A 17,732-nucleotide genomic window follows, 5' to 3' on the forward strand; every position below is an offset into this window, starting at 1 on the left:
AGCCTACCTTCTGAACTACAGAGGTGCCGAGAGGAGGAGTTTCAGGTGGCGGACTCAGTACAGCAATCACTTCTTGCAGGCCACAAGGTACCATGAGATATGTAGTCCTTAGAAATTGAAAGGAAAAGCTGTAAAGCATGCAGGGAATCAAGAAAGTTATGGAAAGGGATGGCCATCAGACAGGCAGAACTCACAACATGAAAGATTTTCTTTATATTGCATTGTCAATAAAAACTATCATTTGTATTACTATTACAATGCTGAGTTTATAAAATGAAAGAGTATACTGTGATGTCTTTAGGGTTAAAGGAAATGATGTGTTAATGTGTACTGATTAACTATTGAAATATGTTTTAAATAAATGTTGTGTAATTTCTAAAAAAAGAAAAATGCTCTTCCCATCTCCCAACATGGTGGACAAATCAGAGAAAGAAAATCCTATGCCTGATCTGAGAATCCGCAAACTCTGCCTCAAAATCTGTGTTGGCGAGAGTGGTGACAGACTGACCCGGGTGGCCAAAGTGCAGAAGCTGGGCCGACACCTGTCTTTTCCAGAGCTTGATACATCATGAGATCTTTTTGAATTCAGTTGCAATTCACTGTACTGTCCAAGGAGCCAAAGCAGAAGATATCTTAAAAAAAGGACTTCAGAGAATATGAGCTGAGAAAGAATAACAATAAACTTTGGGTTTGGTATCCAGGAGCACATTTTTTGGAATCTATGGGCTGGATTGCTATATGGTCATCCAGCCTTCAGCATTGCTGACAAAAAGTGCAAGATTGTCAGCATTGGTGCCAAGCATCGTATTGAAAAAGAGGAGGCCATGCGTTGGATACAGTATGATGGCATCAATCTCACCAGAAAGTGAACTGCTTCAGTTTCTGAAAATAAAAAATCAACATGATTTCTGACAAAAAATAAACATGTGGAAAAAGTTAATGAATACACTGTAAAAATAATGACAAAATGGCCAGTCTGAACTCTGGGTTTAGGAAAATGTTTTTTTTCTCCATTTAGTAAAGGATCAACTACTGAAGTTACTAATCTCAAAGCATCATCAGTTAAGTGTTCCCATTTACACACAGCAATCCAACTGACAGTATTTCAGGAACCTCTTAACTGTGAAAAGTGATTGTAATTCATCAAAAAATATTTTTTCTAAAAAGAATCAACCAACCCACCACTAGTGACACATTACCCTATTCACACAATATTATAATCAACAATTCGTGCCTATCCAAATAATCAGTGTACTAACACATATACACTCTATTTATAAGTGTCCAGTGTCTTATATTCCAAAAATTAAAAGAAAAAAGAAAAATAAAATTAATATGTCCCACTCGAAATCACTCCTTTGTATTGTTTGAAGATCCTCACAGGCCAGCTTCCACACAGACCCTCAAAGAAATCAAAAACTCAACATAGTGCATTACCATTAAAATATATAGCACTCCACACGTGTTTTTAAAGTATATAAGTGCAAAAACGTGAGACAAAAAAACAACCACAGCAACTTGTGCCACAACAGTGATGTGTTACACTCAGTGTATTCACTACAATGGTGTCTCACTTCTAATGCTTATAGATTAACACATTACTGTTGTGGCACAAGTTGCTGTGGTTGTTTTTTTGTCTCACGTTTTTGCACTTATATACTTTAAAAACACGTGTGGAGTGCTATATATTTTAATGGTAATGCACTATGTTGAGTTTTTGATTTCTTTGAGGGTCTGTGTGGAAGCTGGCCTGTGAGGATCTTCAAACAATACAAAGGAGTGATTTCGAGTGGGACATATTAATTTTATTTTTCTTTTTTCTTATTTCTTTTGTGTCTTATAATTTTTGGAATATAAGACACTGGACACTTATAAATAGAGTGTATATGTGTTAGTACACTGATTATTTGGATAGGCACGAATTGTTGATTATAATATTGTGTGAATAGGGTAATGTGTCACTAGTGGTGAGTTGGCTGATTCTTTTTAGAAAAATATTTTTTAATGTTTGCAACTTTCTAGGGTGGAAAGTGGTTTCTATTTAGAATTGGATAGCTGGCAGGGGTGTATTGAGGATTCTACCACATTTACTTTTGATTGTAATTCATGGCTTCCGTCCACCACACAAACTATCGCTTAAACACTGTTGTGTTATTTCTAGAGATGAGCGAAGTATTCAAAAATTCGATTCGGCTGATTCGGCGAATTCGAGGAATAAATTCGATTCGATGCGAATATATTCGCTGCGAATTTAACTTATAAAAAGGGTGTTTCTAGGCTTCAGAGAGCCTTTATATTAGTGCAGAACACTGTACCTTTAATTTAAATGCCCTTGGAGTCTGCTGGGGAAGAGAAATAATACTGTCAGTCAGTATGACATGCAGATGAGTGCCGTCGATCTTAGAATCACCGCACACTTCACTCATTTGGGCAGTCACGGGGCCAAAACCAGAGTGTGGAGCCACAGTGTGGCGGTGGAAGCAGCAGCAATGGGAGGCCATACAGCACCCTATGACAAAATGGAACCCACCAGCAGTGTGAGGAGACCTGAAAGTGGCACATGGCAGAGTGTGGCGATGGAGACAGCAGCAATGGGAGGCCGTACAGGGACCCATGAGAGACTCTGGACCTGGCAGCAGCATGAGGAGGCGGTACGGGGGCCCATGGCAGATTACGGGCCTGGCAGCAGCAATGGGAGGCCCGTAATCTGCCAGCACCCTATGACAAAATGGAACCCACCAGCAGTGTGAGGAGACCTGAAAGTGGCACATGGCAGAGTGTGGCGATGGAGACAGCAGCAATGGGAGGCCGTACAGGGACCCATGAGAGACTCTGGACCTGGCAGCAGCATGAGGAGGCGGTACGGGGGCCCATGGCAGATTACGGGCCTGGCAGCAGCAATGGGAGGCCCGTAATCTGCCAGCACCCTATGACAAAATGGAACCCACCAGCAGTGTGAGGAGACCTGAAAGTGGCACATGGCAGAGTGTGGCGATGGAGACAGCAGCAATGGGAGGCCGTACAGGGACCCATGAGAGACTCTGGACCTGGCAGCAGCATGAGGAGGCGGTACGGGGGCCCATGGCAGATTACGGGCCTGGCAGCAGCAATGGGAGGCCCGTAATCTGCCAGCACCCTATGACAAAATGGAACCCACCAGCAGTGTGAGGAGACCTGAAAGTGGCACATGGCAGAGTGTGGCGATGGAGACAGCAGCAATGGGAGGCCGTACAGGGACCCATGAGAGACTCTGGACCTGGCAGCAGCATGAGGAGGAGGTACGGGGGCCCATGGCAGATTACGGGCCTGGCAGCAGCAATGGGAGGCCCGTAATCTGCCAGCGCCCTATGACAAAATGGAACCCACCAGCAGTGTGAGGAGACCTGAAAGTGGCACATGGCAGAGTGTGGCGATGGAGACAGCAGCAATGGGAGGCCGTACAGGGACCCATGAGAGACTCTGGACCTGGCAGCAGCATGAGGAGGCGGTACGGGGGCCCATGGCAGATTACGGGCCTGGCAGCAGCAATGGGAGGCCCGTAATCTGCCAGCACCCTATGACAAAATGGAACACACCAGCAGTGTGAGGAGACCTGAAAGTGGCACATGGCAGAGTGTGGCGATGGAGACAGCAGCAATGGGAGGCCGTACAGGGACCCATGAGAGACTCTGGACCTGGCAGCAGCATGAGGAGTCGGTACGGGGGCCCATGGCAGATTACGGGCCTGGCAGCAGCTATGGGAGGCCCGTAATCTGCCAGCACCCTATGACAAAATGGAACACATCAGCAGTGTGAGGAGACCTGAAAGTGGCACATGGCAGAGTGTGGCGATGGAGACAGCAGCAATGGGAGGCCGTACAGGGACCCATGAGAGACTCTGGACCTGGCAGCAGCATGAGGAGGCGGTACAGGGGCCCATGGCAGATTACGGGCCTGGCAGCAGCAATGGGAGGCCCGTAATCTGCCAGCACCCTATGACAAAATGGAACACACCAGCAGTGTGAGGAGACCTGAAAGTGGCACATGGCAGAGTGTGGCGATGGAGACAGCAGCAATGGGAGGCCGTACAGGGACCCATGAGACACTCTGGACCTGGCAGCAGCATGAGGAGGCGGTACAGGGGCCCATGGCAGATTACGGGCCTGGCAGCAGCAATGGGAGGCCCGTAATCTGCCAGCACCCTATGACAAAATGGAACACACCAGCAGTGTGAGGAGACCTGAAAGTGGCACATGGCAGAGTGTGGCGATGGAGACAGCAGCAATGGGAGGCCGTACAGGGACCCATGAGACACTCTGGACCTGACAGCAGCATGAGGAGGCAGGCAGAACCGCCGTATCTTTATCACGGTTTTCCCAGGCCACCAAATGGCGACGCTGCATATACTGACGCAACGCTGTAGTCCCAACATGGGCCCCCTGGCCACGCTTGACTTTCTGGCCACATAGTCGACATACGGCTACGTTTACTTCCTCGGGCGGCTTGACGAAAAATTGTCACACCGCCGAGTAGGAAACTTTGCCCCCCCCAATCCTCACTGGCTGACTGCTACTTCCTCCGTGCACACCGGCAGCACTACTCGCCGTGGTGGTAGGCTGCAGTGGAGCTGGTGCTCTATTCCGTGGCCGTTTGCCTCCACTGACACTGCTGCGACCCTGCTACCCACCGACTGTTTTGCTCGCTGCCAAGCTGGCACCCTCTTCTCCTGATGATGCGGAAGCTATAGCCTGATGACGACGAGGCTGCCAAGTGCGATCAGCCTCATCATCATCAATTAGGGTCTCCGCCTCACTACTAGCCCCCTCGGCAGCGTGTGGGTCAGGAGACAGACCTGTCTCTAGACCGGCTACCGAGCCACTCTCCTTGCCAGTACTTCTTCGCCTGGCTGCTGAAGAGGCGGATGTCTCCCCCCGTTCCTGACCGCCCTCTGTTAGCTCTTCCTCACTGTACAGTGGTGCTGAGCCCACAGCATGCGATACTTCGCTAGGTGAGGGAACACCAAAGGACAGGGGCAGGTAGAGGACACGTGATTTCAGTGGGCTTGCTCCCGGGCCATGCCAACTAACGGTTGTGTCTGACGTACCCACCGACCGTTGGCTGTAGGTGTCAGAGGTGACCTGGGAAGAGAAAGACGACCGAGCCAACCAATCGATGACGGCAGGGTTGTCGGTGGAGACACGACCGCTGGATGACACCGGGAGCCCTGGCCTCTGGCTGCGACTAGTGCTGCCTCGACCGCTTCCTCTGCTGCCACGTCTGCTCGCTCCTAAAACATTGCCTCCTCTGCCACTCCTCTGCGTGTTGTCTGACATACTCTTTAATTCAACGATTCTGTGTCCCTGAGTAACAATTCTGTGTCCCTCAGTAACAATTCTGTGTCTGTCCCTGAGTAACAATTCTGTGTCCCTGAGTAACAATTCTGTGTCCCTGAGTAACAATTCTGTGTTCCTCAGAATTGTTACTGAGGGACACAGAATTGTTACTCAGGGACAGACACAGAATTGTTACTGAGGGACACAGAATTGTTACTGAGGGACACAGAATTGTTACTGTGTCCCTCAGTAACAATTCTGTGTCTGTCCCTGAGTAACAATTCTGTGTCCCTGAGTAACAATTCTGTGTCCCTCAGTAACAATTCTGTATCCCTCAGTAACAATTCTGTGTCCCTCAGTAACAATTCTGTGTCTGTCCCTGAGTAACAATTCTGTGTCCCTCAGTAACAATTCTGTGTCCCTCAGTAACAATTCTGTGTCCCTCAGTAACAATTCTGTGTCCCTCAGTAACAATTCTGTGTCTGTCCCTGACTAACAATTCTGTGTCCCTCAGTAACAATTCTGTGTCCCTCAGTAACAATTCTGTGTCTGTCCCTGAGTAACAATTCTGTGTCCCTGAGTAACAATTTTGTGTCCCTCAGTAACAATTCTGTGTCCCTCAGTAACAATTCTGTGTCCCTCAGTAACAATTCTGTGTCTGTCCCTGAGTAACAATTCTGTGTCCCTGAGTAACAATTCTGTTTCCCTGAGTAACAATTCTGTGTCCCTCAGTAACAATTATGTGTCCCTCAGTAACAATTCTGTGTCTGTCCCTGAGTAACAATTCTGTGTCCCTCAGTAACAATTCAGTGTCCCTCAGTAACAATTCTGTGTCTGTCCCTGAGTAACAATTCTGTGTCCCTGAGTAACAATTCTGTGTCCCTGAGTAACAATTCTGTGTCCCTCAGTAACAATTCTGTTTCCCTCAGTAACAATTCTGTGTCCCTCAGTAACAATTCTGTGTCTGTCCCTGAGTAACAATTCTGTGTCCCTGAGTAACAATTCTGTGTCCCTCAGTAACAATTCTGTGTCCCTGAGTAACAATTCTGTGTCCCTCAGTAACAATTCTGTGTCTGTCCCTGAGTAACAATTCTGTGTTCCTGAGTAACAATTCTGTGTCCCTCAGTAACAATTCTGTGTCCCTGAGTAACAATTCTGTGTCCCTCAGTAACAATTCTGTGTCTGTCCCTGAGTAACAATTCTGTGTCCCTCAGTAACAATTCTGTGTCCCTCAGTAACAATTCTGTGTCTGTCCCTGAGTAACAATTCTGTGTCGCTGAGTAACAATTCTGTGTACCTGAGTAACAATTCTGTGTCCCTCAGTAACAATTATGTGTCCCTCAGTAACAATTCTGTGTCCCTCAGTAACAATTCTGTGTCTGTCCCTGAGTAACAATTCTGTGTCCCTCAGTAACAATTCTGTGTCCCTCAGTAACAATTCTGTGTCTGTCCCTGAGTAACAATTCTGTGTCCCTCAGTAACAATTCTGTGTCCCTCAGTAACAATTCTGTGTCCCTCAGTAACAATTCTGTGTCTGTCCCTGACTAACAATTCTGTGTCCCTCAGTAACAATTCTGTGTCCCTCAGTAACAATTCTGTGTCCCTCAGTAACAATTCTGTGTCTGTCCCTGAGTAACAATTCTGTGTCCCTGAGTAACAATTTTGTGTCCCTCAGTAACAATTCTGTGTCCCTCAGTAACAATTCTGTGTCCCTCAGTAACAATTCTGTGTCTGTCCCTGAGTAACAATTCTGTGTCCCTGAGTAACAATTCTGTTTCCCTGAGTAACAATTCTGTGTCCCTCAGTAACAATTCTGTGTCCCTCAGTAACAATTCTGTGTCCCTCAGTAACAATTCTGTGTCTGTCCCTGAGTAACAATTCTGTGTCCCTCAGTAACAATTCTGTGTCCCTCAGTAACAATTCTGTGTCTGTCCCTGAGTAACAATTCTGTGTCCCTGAGTAACAATTCTGTGTCCCTGAGTAACAATTCTGTATCCCTCAGTAACAATTCTGTGTCCCTCAGTAACAATTCTGTGTCTGTCCCTGAGTAACAATTCTGTGTCCCTGAGTAACAATTCTGTGTCCCTCAGTAACAATTCTGTGTTCCTGAGTAACAATTCTGTGTCCCTCAGTAACAATTCTGTGTCTGTCCCTGAGTAACAATTCTGTGTTCCTGAGTAACAATTCTGTGTCCCTCAGTAACAATTCTGTGTCCCTGAGTAACAATTCTGTGTCCCTCAGTAACAATTCTGTGTCTGTCCCTGAGTAACAATTCTGTGTCCCTCAGTAACAATTCTGTGTCCCTCAGTAACAATTCTGTGTCTGTCCCTGAGTAACAATTCTGTGTCGCTGAGTAACAATTCTGTGTACCTGAGTAACAATTCTGTGTCCCTCAGTAACAATTCTGTGTCCCTCAGTAACAATTCTGTGTCCCTCAGTAACAATTCTGTGTCTGTCCCTGAGTAACAATTCTGTGTCCCTCAGTAACAATTCTGTGTCCCTCAGTAACAATTCTGTGTCCCTCAGCAACAATTCTGTGTCTGTCTCTGAGTAACAATTCTGTGTCCCTCAGTAACAATTCTGTGTCCCTCAGTAACAATTCTGTGTCCCTCAGTAACAATTCTGTGTCTGTCCCTGAGTAACAATTCTGTGTCCCTCAGTAACAATTCTGTGTCTGTCCCTGAGTAACAATTCTGTGTCCCTGAGTAACAATTCTGTGTCCCTGAGTAACAATTCTGTGTCCCTCAGTAACAATTCTGTGTCCCTCAGTAACAATTCTGTGTCTGTCCCTGAGTAACAATTCTGTGTCCCTCAGTAACAATTCTGTGTCCCTCAGTAACAATTCTGTGTCCCTCAGTAACAATTCTGTGTCTGTCCCTGAGTAACAATTCTGTGTCCCTCAGTAACAATTCTGTGTCCCTCAGTAACAATTCTGTGTCCCTCAGTAACAATTCTGTGTCTGTCCCTGAGTAACAATTCTGTGTCCCTGAGTAACAATTCTGTGTCCCTCAGTAACAATTCTGTATCCCTCAGTAACAATTCTGTGTCCCTCAGTAACAATTCTGTGTCTGTCCCTGAGTAACAATTCTGTGTCCCTCAGTAACAATTCTGTGTCCCTCAGTAACAATTCTGTGTCCCTCAGTAACAATTCTGTTTCCCTCAGTAACAATTCTGTGTCCCTCAGTAACAATTCTGTGTCTTTCCCTGAGTAACAATTCTGTGTCTGTCCCTGAGTAACAATTCTGTGTCTGTCCCTGAGTAACAATTCTGTGTCTGTCCCTGAGTAACAATTCTGTGTCCCTCAGTAACAATTCTGTGTCCCTCAGTAACAATTCTGTGTCTGTCCCTGAGTAACAATTCTGTGTCTGTCCCTGAGTAACAATTCTGTGTCTGTCCCTGAGTAACAATTCTGTGTCCCTAAGTAACGGTTCTGTGTCCCTAAGTAACGGTTCTGTGTCCCTAAGTAACGATTGTGTGTCCCTAAGTAACGGTTCTGTGTCCCTAAGTAACGGTTCTGTGTCCCTAAGTAACGGTTCTGTGTCCCTAAGTAACGATTCTGTGGCCCTAACTCTGTCCCTCAATACAGACAGGTGGTCTGTCTCTCTTGAATGACTGGAGGCTAATGGAGAATTCTAAAATGGCCGCAATTTATAGCTCGACCATTACACAGTGCTGGCTGGCTGGCTGCTGATTGGCTAATGCGATCACATGTCATGAATGAATGCATTATGGGTCAGCGCGCCTTGTCTGCGCGCCTTCCCAGAGATCCCCGCTCCGTCGCCGCCATTTTTGGAAAAATTTCGATTCGCGCATCGAATATTAGGAAATTTTCCTAATATTCGAAACGAATTCCACTTCGCCAAGTTCGATTCGCTCATCTCTAGTTATTTCCTATTCCATCATCATATTTTGCTCTCCACACATTTATGTTTTGTGACCTGTGATGTTCAGTGGCCACACTCTGTGATAAACTCTATATGACAGAAATTTTGGCTGTAAAGAGCACATCCTAAATACATACCATACATTGTAAAGCACAATAGATGTGCTATCCCTTTAAACAAAACTCAAAAATACAATAATTAAAGCTAACTGTATACACCATATAAAGTGAAAAGAATCACATTTAAAATCAGTTATATAAAAGTAAATGCATATCCATTTAAGTGTGAAATCAAATAAACTATAAAGTTCTCTGTAAAAGCAAACAGTCCTTATACACACAATGTAAAATGCTTAAAAATGATTCTGCAATCCAGTGCTTTCTTACACAAACAAATGCTCCAATGCCTTACCAGATATAAATGTTCTCTGAGATCTGCAGCATTTGGGAACATCTATGGTTAGAAGAGCTCAATCCACACCATCTACAGGAACCAAATATTCCTCAGAGCCAACAGGAGAGGAGAACAAAAAACACACCACGTTGTGTGATACCGTTTTAAAATTAATAAAGTTTTATTAAAAAAGGTACTCAAAATAGGTAAATGAAAGACCTATTCTGTCCTCTGACAAGGCTCTCTTTGTGATGAAACGTGTTAGGAAGGGCCTTGCCAGTGGCACCATTACGCCTGCCAGCCGATGTGCTTCGGTGTTCTGCATCCTTGTTTTCTATTTAATCAGTTCCTCATTACCCAAAAATGTATTTTTCATATTATATTCAGACTGATAATGTGCTGCTTTTCCACTTAATTTTTCATTAATCTTTATTAAAAAAAAGTACTCACAATGGGTAATGAGGGACCCATTCTGTCCTCTTATGACATCCTTCTTATGATAAAACATGTTGAGCAGAGCCTGGCCCATGACATCATTATGATCACCTGCCTGCTGTGTTCTACATGCTCCTTTTCTATTTGCTCAGTCCCTCATTACCCCAAAAATGTTAAATGTTTTTTTTTGTCTTATATTCAGACTGCTAGTTTGCTGCTTTTCCACTTAATTTTTCATTCAGCTTTATTAAAAAAGGTACTCACAATGGGTAGTGAGGGATCCAGTCTGTCCTCTGACGATGTCCTCTTTGTGACGAAATGTGTTGGTCAGGGCCTGGCCCGTGACGTCATTATGCCTGCCGGTCGATGTGCGGCAGTGTTCCACATGCTCGTTTCTTTTTCCTCGGTCCCTCATTGCCCATTGTGAGGACCATTTTTAATAAAACTTTCTTGATTTTAAAATGGTATCAGATTATGTGGTGTATTCTTGTTCTCCTCTCTTGTTGGCTATGAGGTATATTTGATTCTTGTTGATGGTGTGGATTGAGCTCTTCTGATCATCAGCAGTTCCTAAACGCTGCAGATTTCTTATCACACAGATATAATTTATATATGGTAAGACGTTGGAGCACTTGATGGTGTGAGACACTGAAAGAAGCAGAGTGGTTTTCGGCACTTCACATTGTGTGAATAAGGACAGTTTGATTTTCCAGAGAACTTTTGTTTACTTGATTTCACACTTAAATGGATATACGTGTTTTTATATCACTGATTTTAGATTTGATTTTTTTCACCTAATACGGTGTTGTATACAGCTAGCTTTATTTATTGTATTTTTTAGTTTTGTTTAAAAGGATAGTGCACCTATTGTGATTTACAGTCTATTATATTATATTCAGAATGCTATTGTGCTGCTTTTCCACTTAAGTTTTCACTAAGCACAAAATATATTTATATTTTTTTCTAAATACATACATACTTATGTTTAGATAGGCCATTAGTAAAATTAGCTGAGTGCCAAGGACACTGCTGTTAATTCAAATGAATAGATCAGCATGTTTTTCCCTGTTATAATTACAGTGAACCTGAAATAATGCACTCCGCCAGCAGTCCGCTGATATTTTGCAGAGATGGCTATTTAGTATATGCCACCATTTTTTTGTCCTTCATTTTTTTCTATTAATAACAAGCATCTAAATATACAGTTGGGGTACATGTAAGAATTGTTTAGTTGACAAACGGCTGCTAATTATGTTCTGCCACTTTTGAGATTCATTACAAGCCAAAATGAATAAGCAAAGGGGAATTTTTGTTTCAAAGTCAGGGATTATATACAATCATTAAATAATATAATATTTCATTACCGTATCAAAAAAAAAATACACATGCATTAAAAAAGAAACATATTTTATGCTTCATTTACACTTGGTGATTTGGAATCTTTGGCAAAATTGCTGGAATTCTGCCCACAATTCCAAACTGCCATAAAACACGTGACACGCGTTTGGCTGCCGAGATCGTGCCGCGATTGTCACATGACAGAATTGTGTGGTAATAGCTGTAAAACAGGCCTTTAAAAATTGTGCAAAGCTTTTTGCCAAAAATGGAGCAGGAACTTTTTTTGAGCAAATGATGTGCATAGGGCAGCCCATTGAATTGACACGTGGAAATGTGTATAAATTGCACTTAAAAAAATCATAAGCGGGAATGGGGCCTCAAGGGTGTTACTATGCAGTGCACATAATGTATGGACATAAACTAGTAATTACAATCAATAAATTACATAACCATAAAACATCCCTGCAGGTGCAGCGGTTCTGTGGGGGCCTGCATTGATGCAAATACTGCATGGGCTATATTATGAAGTGATGCAGTGTTTTGCTTTGTGTCTATTAAGGTTACTTTGTGGTATAAGCAAGGAAGCGATTAAACCTCTGTAGTGTATTAATGTGCTTTTACTGAAAAGAAATCCTGCACATACAACTGTAGGAAAAAGAAGTCACTGCATACAAAGTATCACAAAAAATGGATGCAATATACACGTGCCCAAACTATCTATCCCTACCAGCAAATTAGCATGGACAATGTATGCAATAAGTTTACTACCTAACTTGGTTCTTCCTTTGATGGAGTCTTTTTATAATCCGCTCCTTCTCTAAGGCCTGCAAACAACAGTTTCTTTGTTCCTGAGCACATGGCTTGTTCAAGTCCTTTCCCCTCCCCCACTTCCTGTACATCATTTCCTCCTCAGCTTCATGAACCAGTCCAACAGGTTCATTAGCATATCTATGGGAGACCTGGCTTCTAAACCAATACATTACTTATAAAAATCACTATAAGCTATAGCCATAGCAACACATGCAGTATTTTAGTAGTGAAAGCTAATGGTATTTTAATGCAGCTGGTCGCCTGAGTCCTTATCAACCAGTAAATAGCTGGTTGTTAAGGAACAGGCAGCCACAGTGTCCTAAACAATCATGACATATCTGCTGTCAGAGGATTTCCAGCTGACAGCAGAATGTAAACAGAAGAATTGCCGGTATTACATTTTTTTTTTAAAGTATAGGGGTCTGGTATGGATTTTGAGGGGAACCCTATGCCAAAATTAAAAGAAAGGCATGGTAAGGATTGGGGGGACCCCATGCTGTTTTTTAAAAATTATTTTTTTTGCTGGCAATTCTTTTGTTTACATTCTGCTGTCCAAGAATTCAGCTGACAGCAGATGTGTCATGGTTATAAAGGACTTGGCCACTGCCTGCTCCTTAACAACCAGCTAAAATAAAACAGGTTTCTTAGCTATCACATGCCTGGACCACTAATTTTTTGATGAATGCATGGTTTTATGCTGTATTTACCAGGTTTTTTGCTTTTTGAGGTAAATACTGCATATATTCTACAATCGCCTGAGCTCCCATCTCACTGACAACAATCTTCTCGACCCTTTACAGTCTGGCTTCCGCCCCCTACACTCCACCGAAACTGCCCTACTCAAACTCACTAATGACCTACTAACCGCTAAAACCAATGGCCACTATACTATACTCCCACTACTTGTCCTCTCTGCGGCTTTTGACACAGTTGACCACCCCTCCTCCTCAAAAAACTGCACTCTCTTGGCCTCAGAGACTCCGCTCTCTCCTGGTTCTCCTCCTATCTATCGCAGTGCTCCTTCAGTGTTACCGATAATGCTGCCACCTCCTCTTCACTCCCTCTCTCTGTCGGGGGCCCTCAAGGTTCTGTCCTCAGACCCCTCCTCTTCTCCATCTACACCTCCTCCCTTGGCCAATTGATAAACTCACACGGCTTCAACTACCATCTCTATGCCGACGACACACAAATCTATCTCTCTACCCTCACCTCACCCCCTCAATCTCCAATCACATCACCAGCCTACTAAGTGACATATCGGACTGGATGTCACTCCACTTCCTCAAACTCAACCTTTCCAAAATTGAGCTTCTAGTATTCCCCCCAGCCTGTGCCCCCCCCCGACTTCTCCATCAAGCTCAACAACACTACCATCAGCCCCACCCCTCATGCCAGGGTACTAGGTGTAATCCTAGACTCCAATCTGTCCTTTCAGCCCCAGGTCCAATCACTGACAAACTCATGTAGACTTCACCTCCACAACATCTCCAAGATACGACCGTTCCTAACCTCGGAAACCACTAGGCACCTCATTCACTCCCTTATTATATCACACCTTGACTACTGTAACTCCCTCCTCACTGGCCTACCTCACCGCAGGCTATCCCCACTACAGTCCATCATGAATGCTGCTGCCAGACTCATTCACCTTACTAACCGCTCTATATCTGCCACCCCTCTCTGCCAATCCCTCCACTGGCTTCCAATTGCCCAACGGATATAATTCAAAACACTAACACTGACATATAAAGCCGTTCATAATACTGCCCCTAATTACATCACCGACCTTGTCTCTAAATACCACCCAAACCGTACTCTCCGCTCCTCGCAAGACCTCCTACTCTCTAGCTCCCTTGTCTCCGCCTCCCATGCTCGTCTCCAGGATTTCTCAAGGGCTTCACCCATCCTCTGGAACTCCCTACCCCAAGCTATCAGGCTATCGCCTACTCTGCTCACCTTTAGGCGCACTCTGAAAACCCATCTCTTCAGGGAAGCCTACCCCGACCCCAGCTAATACTGGAATCCACTACTCCTCCTACCACTCCATCCCCCACAGCTAATTACCTCTTGTACCACTATCCCCTCTCTCCTAGATTGTAAGCTCCAAGGAGCAGGGCCCTCTAATCCCTCTTGTATTGAACTATATTGTTACTGTACTGTCTCCCTCCATATTGTTAAGTGCTGAGCAAGCTGTTGGCACTATATAAGTCCTGTATAATAATAATATTAATATAGGGATAGTGAATTGACATTATCAGCATCGCAAAAATGTATCTGATCACCTAAATACTGATTGCGATCTGCTTTAGTGAATGGAGCCCCAGGCACATAATGATGACATGCACATTCTCTCCACCTTTCAGCAAACTCTCTTTGTAGATTGACAGGACTGTGAAATGTAATTTACTTCCATGGAAATTTGACAGGGTCAGTGTGTTAAGAAGTCCCAAGGAATATTTACAAATATTTAAGTCCTGGAAATTTGTCCAGGCTAGATTTAATTTCCAATTGGGTAAACAGCGTTGGCAATCCTAATTTATAGTCATATTCATCATGCTAAAATATAATTGCTTGATTTGAATACAATTAATACTTGTACACTATATATTTGAAAATGTTCACTATAAATAATGGATCAAAATAGTTTCTAGCAAATGCATACAAGGTTTAGCTTGGATTGTATTTAAGCAAAAGATTTTACATTCTGCGCTTCACTGACATGTACACAACTAAATAATAGCTGGTTTTAAAAGCCAATTTAAAGTTTTATTTAAAAAAGTATTTACAATCAAGTCTGAGTAAACACTGCTTAGTGATTTAAAATGGAACTGCAACTAAAATTTCTCTTTTTGGTTTTGAAGCAAGTATACAAAAAGTGAAAGAGCTGTTGAATTTATCTTTCTGTCTTTTTTCCACATTGGAATATTTCTCCTTGGTTTATGTCCAAGTAGCTAACTCTCAACAGGAAGGTTTGTAAGGGATACATTTCCTAATAAAGTCACAGCACTGTGTAGGTGGTCATTGTCATCAAAAAGAAAGTCAATGGAAATAGCTTCATTGAGGACATAATGGCAAAAAAAATAAAAATTCAGGTAAAGAGAAAATGCGCACAAAACAAGTGCATTAAAACGTACATACTTATTGGATGAAAACTGTTCTACAAATATACACTGCATTCACAAATATATAAGAGCATGTGGGCATTTGTGCACCTGAGCAAAATTAAGTCCAAGATTGGATCATAGGCCCTATCTTTATATGACCAGTGGTAGGGGCTATGCAGGAAAGGCAGCATTCCTTAATGCCTCCTTCTGTCAAGTACCTACTGACGGTAGCTCTATGGATCCACAGACCGGGATTCCCCAGGGCGCGGAGTCTAAGCCCCAGTCTGCTTGTTCATCAGAGCCCCTGATGGTGGGGATGGACTTGGAGCAGGCTGAGACCAGGTCACGGCCCCTGGGTACACCCAGCTGTAGTAGAGGGAACCGCCAGTGGCACGTTGCTGGATAAGAGCCCGATGTGAAGAGGCAGAGCAGGCCTCGGCAGTAATGGATGTGTCCGTGCAGGATGGATGGACGGAACACACAGTGAAGCAGTAGCGGAGTCAGACAGGCCGGGTCAGTAACAGTGGAGGCAGAACGGTACAGAGCAGCAGGAAGAGGATAGTCGGGTCACAGGCCAGGTTCAGCAGCAGGAGGTCGGACAATCAGGAACAGGCAGAAGAATGGTCAAGACGAGCCAGGGGTCAGGGCAGGAGACGGTCAGCAGCAGTCAGGATAAGGCTGGGTTCGGCAACAACAAGATACTCTCACAGGAACAGGATAAGCAGGGAACAAGACCATACGGCAATTTGAGTATTGCAAGAGCCGGTTTAAATAGTGCACCCTACGCTGTCATCGGTGCCAGGCGCGCGTCCGCGTTTGCGAGTGCGCATGTTCGGCCGTAACTGTTGCTGCGGGCGCCTATGTCCTAGCGCCCGCACGCTTGTCCGCATCGGGATTCCGCGCATGCGCAGACCCGTGCGCAGCGGAGAAACTCGAGATCCCTGACACCTTCATTATATAGGTACTCTGCTTGATACTGGTGGTAGCAGCCTCATTTTATTTGGTATAGCATGGGGTTGTCCTAAATCACTGTTCAGAAGATTCAAGACCTGGTTACTTAATCTAAGAAGGGATTCCATCCTTTGCTCCACTCCACCTCGTTTCTTGGTCACATATAATGGAATATTATATCCAGTGAGAACTTCAGGTCAGGCATATTGAATATTGAGTGGTTAAAGTGCAATAGGGATTTTATTTTTCAAACCTTTCTCTCTCTACTAAAATGTGTTTTTATTGATGTTCATATAGGAGATACAGAAAGTGACGGAAACTCTCCTTAATTGAAACATAGGAATTAATCCTTTTATGATCCCTAGAAGCCCAGGCCAACCTTAGCAACTGTAATATCTATTGGATATTTTGACAATAAATTCAAGTCATATACATATACTGGAGTGCAATTATAAGATATTCAGACACCCTTCACTTTTTTAAATTTTGTTATATTTGCATCCTGATACTAAAGTGGTTTAAATAAATTTTTTTCTCATTCATCTACACTCAGTAACCCATAATGACAAAGTGAAAACAGAATTTTAGAAATGTTTGAATTTATTAAAAATAAAAAAATATTAAAAATATTAAAAAAGTATTCAGACCCTTTGCCAAAACACTTGAAATTTGGCTCAAGTCCCTCCTATTTCTCTTGATCATTGCTGAGTTGATTCTATACCTAGATTGGAGTCCACCTGTGGTAAATTAAATTGATTGGACATGATTTGGAAAAGTCTTCACAGCTGGCAATGCATAGTGTATCAGAGCAAAGGCCATGCGGTCAATAGAACTGCCTGTAGAGCTCAAAGACAAGATTAATGCAAGGTACAGATCTGGGAGGGCTACAAAAAATAATTCTGCTGCACTGAATGTTCACAGGAGCACAGTGGCCTCTATAAATCTCAAATGGATGAAGGACTCTTACAAGAGTTGGTCACCCAGTTAAACTCACCAATCAGGGGGGAAAGAGTCTTAGTAAGAGAGGTGGCCAAGAACCCAAAGGTTACTTTGACTGAGCTCCAGAGATCCTGTGTGGAGATGGGACAAAGTTCCAGAAAGACAACCATCACTGCAGACCTTCACAGATCTGGGCTGTACGGCAAACAACTGTAGTATCAGGCTGCAACATAACAAAATACTTTATGATTTTATATATATATATATATATATATATATAATATAAACAGAGAGAGAGAGAGATTTTTACAAGACTTTTTGGCATTACACTATTTTTCTAACAATGTTTAAATTATAGGCTGACAAATGTGCAAACATTTTTTTTTACCCATTTATTATTTCTTTTTTGGTTTTGTAAAATTATTTTATTGCAGACACTTTCAAGCTGTAGTAGAATTTGAAGGCTGAAGGCTTATTTTGTCACTGAAATCTCCACCTTGTACACGATTAATATGTCATAGCTGAGATAGTGATCAAATGAACCACTCTGATTGGTTCCATATTAT

General features: G+C 43.4%; 1 pseudogene; it reads left to right on the top strand.

The window, feature by feature from the left end:
* The first annotated feature begins 410 nt into the window (after positions 1 to 410).
* Positions 411 to 869, top strand: LOC149467565 (large ribosomal subunit protein uL5 pseudogene; annotated as a pseudogene).
* The last annotated feature ends 16,863 nt before the right edge of the window (positions 870 to 17,732 follow it).

The sequence above is a fragment of the Staurois parvus genome, unplaced genomic scaffold (assembly GCF_062004578.1).
Source record: "Staurois parvus isolate SC_StPar_1 unplaced genomic scaffold, SC_StPar_1.0 ptg000106l, whole genome shotgun sequence".
Taxonomy (NCBI): domain Eukaryota; kingdom Metazoa; phylum Chordata; class Amphibia; order Anura; family Ranidae; genus Staurois; species Staurois parvus.